This window comes from Rana temporaria, chromosome 2 (genome assembly GCF_905171775.1).
Source record: "Rana temporaria chromosome 2, aRanTem1.1, whole genome shotgun sequence".
Lineage (NCBI taxonomy): Eukaryota > Metazoa > Chordata > Amphibia > Anura > Ranidae > Rana > Rana temporaria.
This window is the reverse complement of record NC_053490.1, coordinates 341,948,614-341,968,482: the sequence shown is the minus strand read 5'-3', so window position 1 is coordinate 341,968,482 and position 19,869 is coordinate 341,948,614. Positions and strand designations below refer to the sequence as shown.

The 19,869-nt window shown below is 39.9% G+C and overlaps 1 long non-coding RNA gene across 1 annotated transcript in view; it reads left to right on the top strand.

The window, feature by feature from the left end:
* LOC120927099 overlaps positions 1-16,587 on the top strand; it is a 36,374-nt gene extending 19,787 nt beyond the window's left edge. The window contains exon 4 of the long non-coding RNA XR_005747031.1: positions 16,336-16,587. This is a non-coding gene — a long non-coding RNA (uncharacterized LOC120927099). The remainder of the gene's footprint in view (positions 1-16,335) is intronic.
* Positions 16,588-19,869: the final 3,282 nt, after the last annotated feature.

Here is a 19,869-nt window from a genome sequence, read left to right as displayed (position 1 = left end):
AGGACATATTATACCCTGATGTAATGTGGTGAAGCAAATGTTTTTATTTTAAAAGGTTATTGTATTTGATTTGATTTTTTGTGTATATGTTTGCTGTAAAAATGTTTGGGAATGTGCCCCTTGATTTCTCACAGTGCCTCCCTCAGTACTCATAGTGCCCCTCATAACACTCATGGTGACCCTCTCAGTATTCACAATGTCTCTCTCAGTACTCACTTTGCTCCTCAGTACTGACAGTGCCCCTTCAGTAATCACAGTGCTTCTTACTACTCACAGTGCTCCCTCAGTATGCACAGCACTCTTCAGTCCTCACAGTGGTCCTCATTACTCATAGTGCCCCTTCCATAATCACAGTGCTGCTCAGTACTCACAGTTACCTCAGTCCTCATAGGGCTCCCTCCATACTCATAATGCTCCCCCAGTAATCATAGTGCTCCTCAGTACTCACAGTTCCCACTTCGTACTCACAGTACTCCTCAGTACTCACAATGCCCCTCCAGTAAGCACAGGGCTTCTCAGTACTCATGGTGCCATCAGTACTTATAGTGATCCTAAGTACCCACAATTCCCCCTCAGTACTCACAGTGATCCTAAGTACTCACAATTCCCCCTTAGTACTCACAATGCTTTCAGTCATCATAGTGGCCCCTTAGTCCTCACAGTGCCTACTCAGAACTTACAGTTCCCCCTCAGTGTTTCTAAGTACCCTCTCATTATTCACAGGGCCCCATCAGTACTCACAGTGCTCACTTAGTACCAGTGATGCCCCTCAGTCCTCACAGCACCCTCTCAGTACTCAGTTTTCCTTCAGTACTCTTTAACAGCGGATCCCGATATAACACTCACACTGCAGCCCCTATGTACTCACACACCAACAGCTTCTCAAGTGTATGTTTTCACACTCCCCACAGTATTTCAGCAAGCTTGGCACATGGCATCCTCACATCCCTGCCACTCCAGCAATCCTACTTATGGCTACTACCACACCTTTCCAGGGACTATGGGAACTGCTCCAGTGAATTTTCATGGCAGTTCTTGCTTTGTTGCTTCTGCTGTCCACTGGCAATAAAGTAAATAAATTATAAACTATGCAACTTATTGCTACAGTTATATTACTCCATTCTGTACATGTGCAATACCAAAAAATGTGTTTGTTTTCGTTTCATTCTTTTTTTTTTTCGAAATTCGGAAAATCGGAAATGTGAAAATCCAAATTTTCAGATTTTGGAATTTCGAATTTCCGATTTTCAAATTTCTGTTTTCGAATTTCCAATTTTTGAATTTTCATATATTCGAAAATTTGAACAAAAAGAAAGAAAATCTGTAAAATTCGAAACAATAACTAACAAATAATAACTATGAAATTATAGGTATTGGAATTTTCTTTCAAATTTGGCTGTTAGTGAATGTACCAAATGCAAATTTATCTGAAGTTAGCAATTATCTGAAATAATGAATGCCGCATCTGAACAAATGGGAATGGAAAAAATGAATAATAAATAATAATAATACATTTTTTTAAATTATTATAATTGATTATTTTTATTATATCGTTACGTTCCATTTGTTTAGATGTGGCATTCGTTATTTTGGATAATTCGGAACTTCGGATAAATTCTTATTCGTTATGTTCACAGCCGAATTTGAAAGGAAATTCCAATACCTATTAATTAATAGTTAGTAATAGTTATCTTATTATTAGTTAGTTATTTCAGATTTTCATTTTTACTTAAGGATTTTAGAATTTCCAAATATCCAAATTTTCTCATTTCCGTTTTTTTGATTTTGGAATTTTCAGATTTTGGAATTTCAAATTGTCTAACTTCAAATTTTTCGAGTTTCCGAATTTCGGAATTTTCGGATTTTGGAATCTCAAATTTTCTAACTTCGAATTTCGGAATTTTTGAATTTCAAATTTTTGAATTTCCGAATTTCAAATCTTTGAATTTCCGAATTTCAAATCTTTGAATTTCCGAATTTCAAATCTTTGAATTTCCGAATTTCAAATCTTTGAATTTCCGAATTTCAAATCTTTGAATTTCCGAATTTCAAATTTTTGAATTTCCGAATTTCAAATTTTTGAATTTCCGAATTTCAAATTTTTGAATTTCAAATTTTTGAATTTCAAATTTTTGAATTTCAAATTTTTGAATTTCCAAAATTTCTAACAAATTTTGGAATTTCCGATTTTCGAATTTTGTCGATTCCAAATTTTCGGATTTTCGAATTTTGAGTTTTTTCAATTTGAATTTGAATTTACGTTTTTCTAATTTTTTAATTTGGAACTTCCGAAATTTTGAATTTCCCCATTTTGGAATTTACGAATTCCCGAAACTTAGAATTTCAGAATTTTCTAAATTTCGAACTTCCAAAATTTCGAATTTCCAAAATTTCTAAATCCGAAATTTGTAAATTTCGTAATGAATTTGTCAAAATTCATTAAAAAAGGGAATTTGGAACTAATCGAATTGCACATGTATACTTCATTCATTGAACCCTTCAGGGAATTTTCAATCTAGCTGAAAAGGCCAACTATGGATAGACATAGGGCCAGATCCTCAAAAGGGATATGCCGGCGTATCTACTGATACGCCGTCGTATCCCTGTTTCTATCTTTGGAACTGATCCACAGAATCAGTTTCCAAAAGATAGGCAGAAGATCCGACATGTGTAAGGGACTTACACTGCCGGATCTTAGGATGCAGTACCGCATCCGCCGCTGGGGGCATTTCGAGTCGAAATGCCGCTTCGGGTATGCAAATTAGCACTTACGGAGATCCACAAAGCTTTTACGCTTCGTTTTTTCTCCGTAAGTATTAAGTTGCATGTGTAAAATTAGGGCTGCTTTTACAAAGCGTAAACTGTTTACACCTTGTAAAAGTAGACCCTTCTTACCCGCGACGCTGTTATTTTTTTTTTTTTTTTTTCCGTATTTTATTTTTTTCGACGCAACTTTTTTTGCCCGGCACGATTCACAAAACTCGGCGTAACGTAAAATCGCGCTATGCACGTTGGGAAAATGACGTCGTGAGCATGCGCAGTACGTCCGGCGCGGGAGCGCGCCTAATTTAAATGGGACTCACCCCATGAAAATAGGAACGCCTTGCGCCGGACGGATTTAAGTTACACAGCCGAAAATTTCTAGGTAAGTGCTTTGTGGATCGGGCACTTAGGTAGAAATTTTGCGGCAGTGTAACTTAAATCAGAATATTTAAGTTACGGCGGCTCTTTGTGGATCTGGCCCATAGTTAGCAAGGTTAACAAAAATACACGTCAACTTATTTTAACCAATATACACTACCCATACAGGCTCGCAAATCCATGGTATAAATTACCTCATCTTAGGCCTCATTCAACCTGGCAATGACATACATGCATTTATATGTGTTTATATGAGTGCATGTGATCCATATAAATGCATGTATCGATTTTAAAATATATCATTTATATTGTGTGTTTACCTGTATTTAGACACATTGGCCCAGATTCACAAAGGAGTTACGACGGCGTATCTCCAGATACGCCGTCGTAACTCCGAATGCGGGCCGTCGCAACTCGGCGCCTGATTCATAGAATCAGATACGCCTCACAGTTGCCTAGATACGAGCGGCGTAAGTCTCCTATACCGTCGTATCTTAGGGTGCATATTTACGCTAGCCGCTAGGTGGCGCTTCCATAGATTTTCGCGTAGAATATGCAAATTAGCTAGATATGCCGATTCACGAATGTACGTTCGAGTTTCCGAATTTCTGAATTTTCGGATTTTGGAATTTCAAATGTTCTAACTTCGAATTTCGGAATTTTTGAATTTCAAATTTTGGAATTTCCGAATTTCAAATTTTGGAATTTCCGAATTTCAAATTTTTGAATTTCCGAATTTCAAATTTTTGAATTTCCGAATTTCAAATTTTTGAATTTCCGAATCTTCTAACAAATTTTGGAATTTCCGAATTTTCTAACAAATTTTGGAATTTCCGATTTTCGAATTTTGTCATTTCCAAATTTTCGGATTTTCGAATTTTGAGTTTTTTAAATTTGAATTTGAATTTACGTTTTTCCAATTTTTGAATTTGGAACGCCGATTCACGAACGTACGTGCGCCCGGCGTATCAAGATACGTTGTTTACGTAAGACATACGCCGGCGTAAAGTTACCCCTCATAAAGCAGGGGTAAGTCATGTTAGGTATGGACGTCGGAAACGTACGAACAGCGTCGTATTTTACGTTGTTTGCGTAAGTCGTCCGTGAATGGGGCTGGGCGTAGGTTACGTTCACGTCAACTAAGCATTGAGCGGGCGCAATCTACTTTGAAAATTTTACGTGATACTGAGCATGCGCTCGCACGCGCCACTCGTAAAAAGCGTCATTTACGCGGGGTCATGATTAGTTTACATAAAACACGCCCACCTCTTCCTCATTTGATTTAGGCACGCTTACGCCGGCACATTTACGCCACGCCGCCGTAACTTAGGACGCAAGTGCTTTGTGAATACTGCACTTGCCTCTCTAAGTTGTGGCGGCGTAGTGTAAATACGATACGCTACGCCCGATTAAAGTTACGCCGCCCTACGTGAATCTGGGCCATTCAGTTTAGTTGTTTTTAAAGAAAAAAATATTCTATGCTTTCAAGGAAGTTCACAACATATATACTCTAAACACATCTCAACACATCCAAGAGCACGTAAATGCATGTGAATGCATGTGCATGAGAACTTAAAGTGATTGTAAAGTCTTGTTTTTTTCAATAAAAATAAAAAACATGTTATATTTACCTGCTCTGTGTAATGGATTTGCGCAGAGCAGCCTGGATCCTCCTCTTCTGCAGCCCAGGTCCTCCTCTTCTCGGGTCCTGGCCCGAGAAATTTGAAATTCTGAAATTTGAAAATTCAAAATTTGAAAATTCCAAAATCCGAAATTTGAAGTTAGAAAATTGTAAATACCAAAATCCAAAAATTCTGAAATTCGAAATTCTGAAATTCCAAAATCCGAGAATTCGGAAATTCCAAAAAATGAAAATCGGAAATTCCAAAATTCAAAGTTAGAAAATTCGGAAATTCAAAAATTTGAAATTTGAAAATTTGAAAATCCGAATTCGAAAAAACAACTCCTTTGAGCTGGTAAGTCCAAACGTGTGTTTATACTTCTCAAATAATTTCCTACATTTAAATAAACCAAACACAGTAGGTTAATGTGAATGTAGCCTTAGTTTCAATTTAAAAAAGTTCAGCAAAGTAAGAGATGCTAATAATTTCAAAATTGAATTTAATGTAGAACTTTTAAAAATGCTTCCTCCTGCTTCTTGACACCTATTCTGACTACCCTGTGTAAGAAAGATTTGTATACTTGCCTATTTTCAGGCCACTCCGCTCTGGTTATGTGATCCGGCTCTCTTTCATCAGCCAGCAGCAGCTGCAGGGGTGAGGAGTGAGTGCCCACAACTGATGGGCCATAGGAGCCTATGAGTGATGTCACCGCACCCAGGCATTACCAGCCACTGATGAGCTCCTGTTTGTGTCACAATGCTTTCTTCTCCTATTAGCATACTACTTGCACTGCAGAATACCCAATTGGCTCTTGTGCTGTTTCTTCCTTACCCTTACTGCTATTCTGTAGACGTCAAGAGGCTTATACCAGGTCACATTTAGGTACTAACACTGGTTGCATTAAAAAAAATGAATACGGAGCTGCATCGATGTGTGTGTTTTGGTTCAACTTTAAAGCAGAACTCCAGGAATTTGCAGCAATTCTATCTACTGATTTACATTATAAGAGGTTAAGTCCAATGAAGTGCCACTTCGCAAACTTGTCTCTTTTTCCATGCTCTGACACTGGACCTTAGTGTTTCTGATACAGCGGCTGCAGAATCAGTTGCAACTGCTGCCTGCTCCTTATCTCCTCTTGCCCAATTATGGAAGGCTTTGTATTATGTGAACCCATTTACAAAATAAAAAGGATTCTGTCATTGGACAGCAGGGGGAGGGGCAGTCAGAGTGGCTATTGTGTAACAGAACAAAGAGAATAGAGCTGGTATGAGATGGGTGGAGGTGATACCCAGTCCCCAATAGTATGCACACAACAAAAAACAAAATTGCCCATGGGAGCACACCTCAGGTAAAATGTATAAATAAAGAGCACACCTCAGGTTAAATGTATAAATAATTAATTTAACCACTTAAGGACCACTTCACGTCGATATACGTCGGCAGAATGGCACGGCTGGGCACAATCACGTACCCGTACCCGTACCCATACGTGATTCCTTAAGCCCAGCCGTGGGCGCTCGCGACCCGGTCCGAAGATCCGTGATCGGGCCCGTGGGACCCGCGGACCCGATCGCCGCAGGTGTCCTGCGATCGGTCACCGGAGCTGAAGAACGGGGAGAGGTGTGTGTAAACACAACTTCCCTGTTCTTCGTTGTGGCAGTGTCATTGATCGTCTGTTCCCTGATCGTCTGCCATTAGTAGTAAAAAAAAAATGATTAATAAAAATGCAATAAAACTATCCCCTATTTTGTAAACGCTATAAATTTTGCGCAAACCAATCGATAAACGCTTATTGCGATTTTTTTTTTACCAATAATTGGTAGAAGAATACGTATCGGCCTAAACTGAGGGAAAAAAAAGTTTTTTTTTATATATTTTCGGGGGATATTTATTATAGCAAAAAGTAAAAAATATATAATTTTTTTCAAAAAAATAAAAACCGCAGGGGTGATCAAATACCACCAAAAGAAAGCTCTATTTGTGGGAAAAAAAGGTCGCCAATTTTGTTTGGGAGCCACGTCGCACGACCGCGCAATTGTCATTTAAAGCGACGCAGTACCGAATCGCAAAAAGGGGCCTGGTTTACATTCATGTAATGAACCTTTCCATGAGACCTGGATATGTCATAGAAATGACTGTCAGTAGTCTGGGATAGCTGTGCTAGGTCTCAACGCATTTTGCAAGAGGAGTCTCGCTATTTCGGGAGAAGCACAGATAGATGCAATTAATGAAAGACTCCTGGCCTATTAGCATGGTATAGATGACTTTTTGTAAATTAGTCAAAAGATAAATATATATAGGTGAGTATGTTACTCTGAATTTATAAAAGATACTTCAAAATAGAATGTCCATAAAAGTAGATGAATAAATGCATAAAGTGCCAACTATGCCACCAGACTTCCCCCCGGGAGCGGTGTAAGCGCGGGGAGATAGAAACCAGTGGGAAGCCGCAAGGAACCAGAACTGAAGTGAAGGATGTAAATCCCACACCGAAAGTACCCACACCCTAAGAGGAAAACAAACTCAGCAACTGGTGGCCAGTAGTTTGGCAGCCTGCCAAACTACCGGCCAGTGGTGTATTTAGGTTTTGTGGTGCCCTTGGCCTGACTAAACTCGTGCACCCCCTAATTTAAATATGACCCACCCCCTTCCTGTCAAAACTACACCCCTTTCTGTTTAAAACCCACCCTGACATTTTCGAGTGGGGACACTAGTTCTCAATGCCTGGGGGGGGGGGGGGGATGGATTCCCTTAATTTGCATAGATTTCCTATCACTTCCTGTTTAGCTATGGGGCAGAAAGTGAAGGAAAATCTCTCCAAAAAAAGAGAGGACTAAGAAGATATAACCATGCCAATTGTACAGCAGAAAACATATAGCACAGTGAGGAAGGTTTGTGGTCCAGGATGATAGGACAGTCAAAATTAGAAACAGCTTACGTTACACCAACAGTGTAGCACAAGCCAGCGGGGACACTTTCTGTGCTGCCCCCCTGCAAAGTGCTGCCCTAGGCCTGGGCCTTGTTGGCCTAGGCCAGGATACAGCATTTCTACCGGCCACCAGTTTCTAAGTTTGTTTCCCTCATTAATTGCATCTATCTGCATCTATCTTGCTGGCTGATGATTGTCCAAGCATGCACTATCACCTGCATGCTTTGGCCAATCACAGCGTAGTCAGCAAAGAGAGCCATAATTGGCCAAAGGCAGGGTGCCTTTAAACCAATTATGGCTCAGGGGGTTAAGTCCACACCCCACATGTAAGGCCGCCTGCACGTTGGCCGTGTGTAGTGTGTTGGTGGCGTTGTTGAGAGAGAGAGACAGAGAGAGTTTCATTTAGTTTGAGCAGGCAAGCGATTCAGTTAGCTCAGCTGCAGTGTATTTAATATATATATATATATATAAATATATATATATATATATACATCCAGGCTTTGTGTGTGTGTGTGTGTGTATATATATATATATATTTATATATATATATATATATATATATATATATATATATGTGTATATATATATATATATATATATATATATATATATATATATATATATACACACTGTATCCAGTTTAGCTAGATCTTACTGCAGACCGTTCCTGGTGTACTGTTTCTAATATACTTCAGGCAGGCAGGTGACTCAGTGAGCTGCAGTGCATTTAATATATATATATTTTTCTGCCACTGTTCAACAGGGGTGAGTAATTGCAATTTTTGCTGTAATATTTTGCAGCAGGGCTCGTTCCTGCGCCCCACCAAGAGTAACTGTGAGGTCTTACAGTGTTGTGGCACCACCACCAAAGGCCCAATTTTTCTACCCCTGTTCAACAGGGGCATGAAATTACAATTCTTGATATAATATTTCACAGAAGGGTCCGTTCCAGCGCCCACCAAGAGTAACTGTGAGGGCTTACAGTATTCTGGTACCACCAACACCTAAGACCCAAATTTCTGTAGAGTATATAGGACAGGCGGTCCCCTACTTTCAAACATCCGACTTACAAATGATTCCTACTTACAAACGGAGGGAGACAACAGGAAGTGAGAGGAAATATACCCCTAGGAAGGGAAATTCTCTACTGTAAGAGTTAATATGCTTTATCACCAATCCCTGTTTCCCTAAAAACCCCAAATTTTCTAAATCCAATTGTCATTGGGACAGAAAGTGAGGTGAAATCTTCTGAACAGGGTCACAGACAGCAAAACAAATGTTACAGGGGTGATGATTACCCTTCCCTATGTTATCCAAAAAGCTTAAAAATCGGCTGGAGCCACACTTACAAAATGTACCTGTTTCAAATTACAAACAGATTCTTAAGAACAAACCTACAGTCCCTGTCTTATTTGGACCGCCTGTATACTGCTGCTCAGAGTATATAGGGTCTGGGGGCCCCACGCCTTTTCTTTTTATAATTTGGGTGCAGGGCTCACCTTAAGGCCTCATGCACACTGGACATTAAAATAACGTAATAAAAAACACCAGTAGCTTTGCAGTGAGTTTTTCAGCTTTTTTAAATGTTTTTTCAATAGCGTTTTTCAGCGTTTGAGCGTTTTTACCCACTAGTTTTTTTTTTTACTGCTCAAAAACGCCACTTCCCAAAACTGCTAATAACAGCCTATGTGTGCATGGACACATAAGATAACATGATGGAGAGTTTATTGACTGTAGAAAAAAACGTCTACTGCCAAAAACAGCTGCTGTAAAAACGTCTAAAAACGTCCAGTGTGCATGAGGCCTAATATCCACACAAGACTCAAAGGGCCTGGTAATGGGTTGGGGGGTTACCCATGCCGTTGTTTTCATCCATATTGCCAGGACCCGACATTATTGCTGCAAGTAGTTTTAAATGACTTTTATTCCTTTAGAAATGTAATTTTGTGCAGGGACTGTTCTAAACACAGGAAACACGCGCCACTTTACAGGCATACTATAGACACCCCCAGGTACGATATTTAAAGAAATATTTCACTTTTATTTTTTCACTTTAAGCATCACTGCTCCCGAAAAACTAAATTTTTATTTTTTTTTGCATTGATACATGTCCCCTGAGGCAGGACCCGGGGGCCTCAAACTCTTTTTAGGACAATAACTTGCATATTAGCCTTTAAAATTTGCACTTTTGATTTCTCACATTCGAGTCCCATAGACTTTAACGGTGTTCGAATGTTCGCGCAAACTTTCGGTCTGTTCGCATGTTCTGGATGCGAACCGAATCAGGGGGTGTTCGACTCATCAATAGTGACATACACTGAACTCCCTGATTTAAGACACTTTCTAAAATGTGCTGGATTACTGTATGTTAAGTCCTAGGATGTGGTTGGCACCTTGTGGACTTATCTCCTAAGTTTACAATAACATTTTTATTGCGAGCCAGGAATACAGCTATTGCTAAAGTTCTGATGCTGGACCTTCTGGTATCAGCTCCCACTTGCAGCGCTATAAAAAGAAGAATAACTCAGTCGCCGGGCTGCTCACTTAAGTGCATCAGATCTGGAATAACTGTAGAGGCTGCTGAAATGTTGGATAGTCTGTCACCCTGATTGAACTTGAATGGGGTAAGAAAATATGGGATGCCCAGGATAATTGTTAGAACTTGCTTGGGACGACTATATACACTCCAGTATATACACTCCATTTCTCCTCCTGCACATTGCTTCCTCTCTAATCTGCAGGTCTTTCTCCTTCAGCACATTGCTTCCTCTCTAATTTTCCGGGCACAGTTAGCACAAAGTGCTCTCTCCCGCTGTCCTCTCCTTTCTCTCTCTTGTGCTTCCGGTCCAGGTCCTCTCCATGTGTTCTTGGAAATAGTCCCAACTGCACCCGACCCCCGGCCCAAGATCACCCCCCAGACCGGAAAGAAGTGGGAGGTCTCAGTGATGCTGCCTGTAAATCGCCAGCTGCTACTCTGAGCCACTCCTAGCCCAGACCCAATCAAAGCAAACAGGCCTGGCGACTAGCCATGCCTGCCCAAATTTACCTAATCCTAACCAAAAGCTACACTCATATAGTGTGACATTTCTACAAATCTGCAATGAGTACCACAGCTGTGTGTACAATGCCACTCCAAGTAAAAAGTGTGAAAACCATGACCACCAAAGCACCAGCCTCCACCCAACATTTAATGCACACTTATCGCTGTATATGCTGCCAGGTGACTGTGCAGCAATAGAGCCTGTGTGGCTAGAAATGCAGGTATCAATGATGTCCTTCTAAGATCCTCCAGGGAGCAACACTCAAGTTTAAAGTTCATCTCACACCATAAACAAAAAACTTAAAAGATGCATATAGTATATTATATATTGTAAAGCAAAGGTGCACGGATAAAACCAGAGCATCATTTAAAATCATGAATACAAAACAAACTGCCAGCACTTGCTCAACCCAACACGATTTGCCCTAGAGTGCATCCTCAGGGACCTCTAGTGATCATGGTTATGTAGCGACACCTTATGACTTCCAGTCCAGTGCCTTTATGTTGGTTACTGGATGACCAAAAGTATATAATAGACATCATGGCTGTATGTATAAGGGCCAGAAATACAAAACACAGTGTTCGTCTACAAATATTCTGGCGTTCACTTCATGATGCAAGGGATTAAGTTGAAGCCTATGAAGAGAACTTTATACAGCGAATATATGTAATAATAAATAACCCATTAGTAATATGGATTATAAAAATAAAAATTATAAAATAAAAAGGTATGATCTGAATCAACAATCAAGGCGCCAAAAATTAAGATAAATCGAATGTAAGGACACAATGATAACTCAGTGGTGAGCTGCAAAACCTTTATATATAATGCATCGTATAAATTGACCATATATGATACAAGTATCTCTCTCTCCCCTAAGGGCAAGCTATGACCTCACATGTAAAGTGCATTATATAAAGGAAAAAATGATGTTATAAAATATTACAAAAAAATCTTATCATGTACTTAACCCCCCCCCCCCCCCCCCCCCCCCCGGAAAGAAAAATAAGAAATGTAATAAAATTTCATTAAAAACTCTCTATATGTACAGGATACCTAGAGGAAAACAAGATATATATGTTTGTTTGACAAAGAAGTATATTGATGAAATAATACATCTAGCTGGTGTCAATGAAACAACTGACAGACTCCTGCCTGTCAGGTGAGAGCATTCAGGTGGCTTACCCCTGGTACTGGCACCTTCCGCTCGTGCACTCCCGCCATGCTTGTGTGTAGGGTTTGGGGTGAGCGTGAAATAATTGAACTCCTACAGAGGCACCATCCCCAAAAGATATGTAAGTGGATTTAAAAAAAAGGGTAGGGTGGGACTTTGATTGTGCCTCAGTGGACTATAAATACACAAGATACTACAGTAATAGAAAAATAGAAAACAAATAATGTTTGACTGCCTTAGGCAGTACTATCTAAAATTACAAAACAATTAAAAATAGAGGACAGTTTCTTATTTTAACTTCGGGGTGTGCAATTCCGCTTTGTCAGGGACCTTAAGGATAACACAAAAAAACATCATATAGCATTATAAATAATAAGATTTAAATCAATTTAAATCTTATTATTAATAATGCTATATGATGTTTTCTTGTGCTATCCTTAAGGCCCTGACAAAGCGTAATTGTCTGCGAAATGCGTAGGCAACCCCGACTTTAAAATAAGAAACTGTACTTTGTTTTAAATAGTTTTGTAATTTTAGATAATACTGCCTAAGGCAGTCAAATAAAACTTTATTTTTTTCTATTACTGAATTATCTTGTGTATTTATACTCCCAACCTCCTCTACTTTTTTTTTTTTTTAAATCCACTCCCGCCATTCTTACCAGGCTCCGCTTGCCCATCTGTGGGCCCGGGAAACAGTCATGGCAGGTGCCGGTTTGTAGGGGGAAGGAGAAGAGCGGATACACATCTGCTCTCCTCCCCTCCTTGCAGTGACCCTGGTCACGTTCTCGGTGTCCCTGGCTCGATTTTCCAGTGTAAGATGTTTTGCAATGCGATCTGCAATGCAAAACATTCAGTGAAATACAGAGGAGACATGCAGGGTCTTTCAGATGGGAATTGAAAGTTATATACGGTAATCGGTGAGACAATTTGGCGTTTTATAAGCGCTGTATAGACTATATTCTGTTTATATGGAAGGGGGATAAAACAGAGAATTCATGTCTATAATCAATTTGAATGATCAAAATATACAACTAACCTTTATGTAAAATGGAAGTAAACATATCAGATACAACATTGATGGTTTAAGACAGGCACATTTTTTATAAAGCCTATTTCAAGCCCACTGATAGGAATAGTTATATTCCATTTACTAGTTGCCACCATCCCGCATGGTTTAATAATATTCTAAAAGGCCAAGGATGAAGCAGAATTGCAACACAGAGGTAGATTACATGGAACAATCAATAGTCCTAAAATGTAGATGTCAGGAACAATGAAACAGACAGAGACAGAAAATGCAGTAAAAATCACACCTTTTAATAAAATGGTAAATATGGTACAACTAGTAAACGTAGTCAAAACATAGCCAGAGTTCGGTAGCCAAATCGGGTAATCAGAACAAGCCAGAAAATCAGGAAGCCAAAGATCAGCATAGTCAGAGGCAGCAGACAGGATCAGGAACCAGAACAGGAACACAGCAGAAATTCTCTAGATATGTTGACCAAGGTGAAGGCATTGAAGAATAGAACCAGGCAGTTTAAATAGGCAGAAAGGGCTGGCTGTGGGCCTGACTGATGAGCAGGATATAATAAACAGGTGAGCCAATATGGAACGATGAGTACTGGCAATTAACCAACAGCTGAACAACATGAGCACAGAAAATGAAGGGCTGAAAGCCCAGACCTGACAGCCTATTATCGATAATACGATTGAACTTGTAAGGAAACTGGACAGAAAGTTGCTATTGGCTTCAAAGAGTTTAACTGATGAGAAGAAAAAGTTTTGCCCTTTTATTACTTATTTTTCCTCACAATTTTGCCATGTCAAACAAATTATTAAAAATAGATGGGATATACTGAGAGCAGATCCAGTCCTTAATAAATCATTACCAGAAAATCCTGAAATTATTTTTAGAAAAACTTCCAATTTACATGACCGTTTGGCACCAAATGTAATTAATCCCCGCCTACGTGCCACTTTTTTTGATAATATAAAAGATTTTTACCCTTGTAACTGCTGTAACTGCAAGGTTGGTAGACAACATTTAAGGAAGATTCAGTCTTTCTCATCACAAAAAACAGGAAAGGAATACCCAATTAATTGTTGTTTTTCTTGTGAGACGAAACACGTAATTTATCTTCTGTAATGTTCGTGCCAAATGCAATATATGGGCTGGACAACCAGAAGACTGCATGACCGTCTCAAGGAACATTTGTACAATATCAGAATAGGATACACCAAACATAGCCTCTCTATGCATTTCCATAAATTCCACAACCGAGATCCAAGCTGTTTTAAATTTACAGGCATAGCCAAATTACCTCCACACTGGAGAGGGTGCAATCCCACCAGAGAAATTTCTCAAATAGAAATGTATTGGCTATATTAATTGAAATCATATTCCCCATATGGTCATAGCATTGACTGGGATGTCAATTGTTTCATTGACACCAACTAGCTATCGTATTCTTTTCATCAATATCAATATTCTTCTTTTTTATACAAGCATATACTGTATATATCTTGTTTCCCTCTATGTATCCTGTACATATAGGGTTTTTTTAATTCAATTTTATTTTGTAATATTCTTTCTAGGGGGTAACTATGTACATTTTTTTTTTAAATATTTTATAACTTTAACTTTTTAACTTTACATAATGCACTTTACATGTGAGTTAATAGTTAACCTTTAGGGGGACAGATATACTTGTATTATATATGGTTAATTTATACGATGCATTATCTGTAAAGGTTTTTCAGCTTACCACTGATTTGTCATTGCGTCCTTACGTTAGATTTATCTTTATTTTGTTGGTGCCTTGATTTTTGATTTAGATCATACTTTATTTTCAAATTTTTATTTTTATAATCCATATTACTAATGTTTTTTTTATTATTAGATATATCCACTGTATAAACTTCTGCTCACAGGCTACAACTTAATGGAGGCCGTTGGCGTCCCTTGCATCACGCATGTGAAGTTGTGAATGGCAGAATATTTGTAGATGAACACTGTTCTTTTGTATTTCTGGCCCTTATACAGCCGTGACGTCTATTATTTACATTTGGTCATCCAGTCACCAACAAAATGGCGTTAGACAGGAAGGCATAAGGTGTCGCCAACAAAATGGTGCAGGATCGAAAATTACACTGACGCCATTTTGTCAGTGGTAGGCTACATAACCATGCTCACTAGCCCAGTCACTAGAGACCCACAAGTTTGCACTCTAGTGCAAAATTAATTGGGTGGAGCTAGACGCATGACGTCAAGCTGCCATATTGGAGGTCCCAGTGGCGGGGTTAAATGGAGTGCTGGCGGTTTGTTTTATTCATGCTTTTAAATGATGTTCTTGTTTTATCCGTGCACCTTTGTTTTACAATAAATACTACACCTAATGGAACCTTTCTGTTTATTGTTTATGTGACGGACTTTAAACTCGAGTGTTGCCCCCTGGAGGATTTTAGAAGGACATCATTGATTTCTATCCACACAAGCTCTGTTGCTGCACAGTCACCTGGCAGCATATGCGGAGGAGAGTGCGCATTACATGTGGGTGGAGGCTGGGGCTTTGGTGGTCATGGTTTTCATGCTTTTCACTTGGAGTGTGGCATTGTACACATGGGCGTGGTACTCATTGCAGATATCACACTATATGGTCTTCTTTCTTTCCTGTTATACCCAGAGTTCCAGTTATCCAGAGGAGATCTGATACATTTAAGGGAGTTTTACATGCATGGTCAATTCATTGGGCAGCTCAGACTTTAGGTAAGTGGGTCAGCTATTTGAAAAGTTTGAAGATTTGGCACAGTTTAGGAATTATGAAATCTAATTTATGAACTTTACACATTGATATCTTATATACTTTTTTATAACGCTGCATTTTTATATTTTCTTTGATCACAAAAAGTTTGCTTAGTCCTGACTTTGTTTAATTGTTCCTATTTAGCAGAGCCCTTTGTATTATGTGAACCCATTTACAAAATATAAAACCTTATGTGAATGGACAAGGAGGGGTGTGTAAGAAAGCAGCGTCTCTCCTGTCAGACCACTTGCAGTATAATGATAGCTGTACACCCAGCTCTCAGTAAAACTGTTAGTTCAATTGTAAATAAAAGCGATAAGTCCACAAGGTAGCATGAACCTGGTTGATCTTAACCCATAGTAAACCAGAACATATTAGAAGGTGGCTGTATTCTCGCAGTGCAGCTTTAACTCCTTATAAGCCAGCATGTTTTAAAATAGTGCTGCAGTTCCTGGGGTTCTGCTTTAAAAAATGTATGTTTCATGATTTGTAATGTAAGGATAATTCAAGTTCATGCATTGTTTGTCATGGTCTAAGTATTGTAAAGTAAAATCGTTTTTTCAAGCCAACATACTATACAAGTATAGCTGATTCCTAACGATGTATCCTTCTTTTTCATACAGGCTTACAGAATTCTTCAGTCTCATCAGAAAAGCTGAGAATTAAGTCTATTCCCAGAAGCTGGTTTCTTGTGGTGACTTAGATTTAATAATGAATGTATCTAGCACCATTTGAAATCAGTGTTTTAGGAGTAAGACCCACATCTTTTAGAAGCACAGCAAAAAACCTGATGGCAAGTATACAAAAAATAATATATACCGTATTTATCGGTGTATATCACGCACAGGCGTATAACACGCACCCTAACTTTAAGAGAGAAGTTTCAAGAAAAAAACTTTCCACAGCCCCCTGCGTATAACACACATGCACAGTTTACCCTCTATTTTCAGGGTAAAAAGGTGAGTGTTATACACTAATAAATACAGTAAATATATAAACAAAAAACGTTATTCTTGGTTTGGAAGATAGTATCTTTTTTACCTATGCACTCCTATAAATATCATTTTATTTACATGCAGCAAATTGTCACCCATATGTAAGCATGAATACAATTGTAAAACTTTTCAAAAATAAAGACCTTTGTGGTTCCATCCCTGGAGTCTAAGCCAATTGCATTTTTATAACAACTTGTTTAATTGATTTTAACTTGAAACCTTTCAAATCAAATTTGAATTGAAAAAAGGCAGAGCAGCACCATGATAGTACACATTTTAAAACAGATGAGCAAATGCTTGTTAGATATTAAGAGCTCATTCACATGGGTGCTGCACTGGTGTTATGTTTTTCTATAGGGACACAATGGCAGTGGCGTATCATCCATGGGTGCAACGTGTTCACTGAACATGGGCGCCAAAGGGGGGGGGGGGGGGACTGTGCTCTGACATACACTGCATCCAGGGTTGATACATATCATTTGCTACAGCTGTGTCACAGGTTAAGTGTCCCAGGTACCGCATACTGTCTCCCCTCAACTGGCCCCATCCCCTCCCACGCTGCCACCGACCCTCCCTCTTAGCTCACTTGGATGTGCTTCCTCTCCCCAGGCTCCACTGCGGATGGCTACTGGGTGACTGCTCTGTCTGGTGAGTAGTATGTCCTGCCCTGAGCCAGACCCCCCCCCCCACCTATAATGACTTTTCCTAGGTGTCACCAGTAGGGATGGGCTATATGTTCGTGTCGAACATGAGTTCGACTTGAACATTGCCTGTTCGCCGAACAGCGAACAATTTGGGGTGTTCGCGGGAAATTCGAAAAGCCACGGAACACCCTTTAAAAGTCTATGGAAGAAATCTAAAGTGCTAATTTGAATGGTTAATATGCAAGTTATTGTCATAAAAAGTGTTTGGGGACCTGGGTCCTGCCCCAAGGGACATGTATCAATGCAAAAAAGTTTTAAAAACTGCTGTTTTTTCGGAAGCAGTGATTTTAATAATGCTTAAAGTGAAACGATAAAAGTGAAGTATTCCTTTAAATTTCGTACCTGGGAGGTGTCTATAGTAATGCCTGTAAACTAGCGCATGTTTTCTGTGTTTATAACAGTGCCTGCACAAAATGATATTTCTAAAAGGAAAAAAAGTCATTTAAAACTACTCGCGGCTATAATGAATTGTCTGGTCCTGGCAATACAGATCAAAGTCATTGAAAAAAACAGCATGGGTTCCCCCTTAGCCCATTACCAGGCCCTTTGGGTCTGGTATGAATATTAAACGGAACCCCGAACCAAAATAAAAAAAAGCGTGGGGGTCCCCTCAAAATTCCATATCAGGTCTGGTATGGATATTAAAAGGAACCCTGCGCCATTTAAAAAAATGGCGTGGGGTTCACCCCAAAAATCCATACCAGACCCTTCAGGTCTGGTATGGATTTTAAGGGGAAGCCCACACCAAAATAAAAAAAAAATGGCGTGGGGTTCCCCACCAAAAATCCATACCAGACCCTTATCGGAGCACGCAACTGTACCAGGCCGCATGCCCTCAACATGGGGTGGATGTTCCCATGTTGATGGGGACAAGGGCCTCATCCCCACAACCCTTGCCCGGTGGTTGTGGGGGTCTGCGGGCGGGGGGCTTTTCGGAATCTGGAAGCCCCCTTTAACAAAGGGGACTCCCAGATCCCGGTCCCCCCATGTGAATTGGTAACCCCTTCCATTTCACAAAGAAAAAGTGTGAAAATGTAAATAAAATGACAGGAGACGACTTGGGACAAGTCCTTTATTAAAAAAAATAAAAAATAAAAAAATAAACCATTCCAGCGATGTAATCCAGTCTGTCCAGCGTTGTAATCCATTCTCGATGCCCAGTGATGATCCATTCTCCAGCGATGCTTTTCGCTCCAGTAAGAAACAACGCACGATCCTCCCGCACCGGAGGCACCCGGCTTAATGACGCGTAAGCTGTTTTACAGTTCTTTTAGGCTTCATTTCCACTGGCGTTTTAACAGCCACTGTTGTTAGCCTTTTTTACAGCTTAAAAACGCCTGTCCATGTTTATTTTGTAAAGAAAAAAAATTTTTTTTTTTGTGAGCTGCAGCTTTAAAAATGCCGCGGTAGCGTTTTTGAGCGTTTTCGCGCGATTTTGAGTGTTTTTGAGTGTCTTTTAACGTCTGGCGTTTTTACAGCTCTACTCTGGAGCTTCAGAACGCCCTGGCCCTGCGTTTTTTTACAGCTCAAAAACGCCTATGCCATTTGCAGCTCAAAAACGCCTATGTGGGTATGATGCCATAGAATAACATGGACAGGCGTTTTTAAGCTGTAAAAAACGCTCAGAAAAGTGGCTGTAAAAACGCCAGTGGAAATGAAGCCTTATAACCGAGGGTGGGTTTCCTTTAGAAATGTCATTTTGTGCAGGGACTTTTCTAAGCATGGGAAATATGCACTACTTTACAGGAAATTTAAAGGAATATTTCACTTTTATTGTTTCACTTTAAGCATTATTTGTTACTTTTTATTGCATTGATACATGTCCTCTGGGGCAGCACCCGGGTCCCCAAACACTTTTTCTGACAATAACTTGCATATTAACCTTTAAAATTAGCATATTTGATTTTTCATGTTCGTGCTCCATAGACTTTAACGGTGTTCGCGTGTTCGAACAAATTGTTTTCCTGTTCGCGTGTTCTGCTGCAAAACCGAACTGGGGGGGGTGTTCGACTCCTAGTCACCAGCTGCTGCATGACTTTTTAAAGGGGGGAGGGTATGTCTGCTGGGTGTTGTAGTGCAGGGCAGTGATTGGCAGCTGTAGGGTTTCCAAGTACGCCCCTCCTTCCCCTCCTGCATTTCCCCTCCCTGCCTCTCCACTCTAAACAAATAACCCCCCTCCCGCCTCGCCACCCTAAACAAATAACCCCCTTACCTGCCTCAACCCCCCATTCTGCACAGACCCCCCCATTCAGCACAGATGGATCCCCTTTAAGCACAGACCCCCTTCAGCACAGATGGACCCGCTTTAAGCACAGACCCCCCTTCAGCACATACCCCCCCTTCAGTACAGACTCCCCCTTCAGCACAGACGGACCCCCTTTAAGCACAGACCCCCCTTCAGCACATACCCCCCCTTCAGTACAGACCCCCTTCAGCACAAACAGGCCCCCCCTCCCCC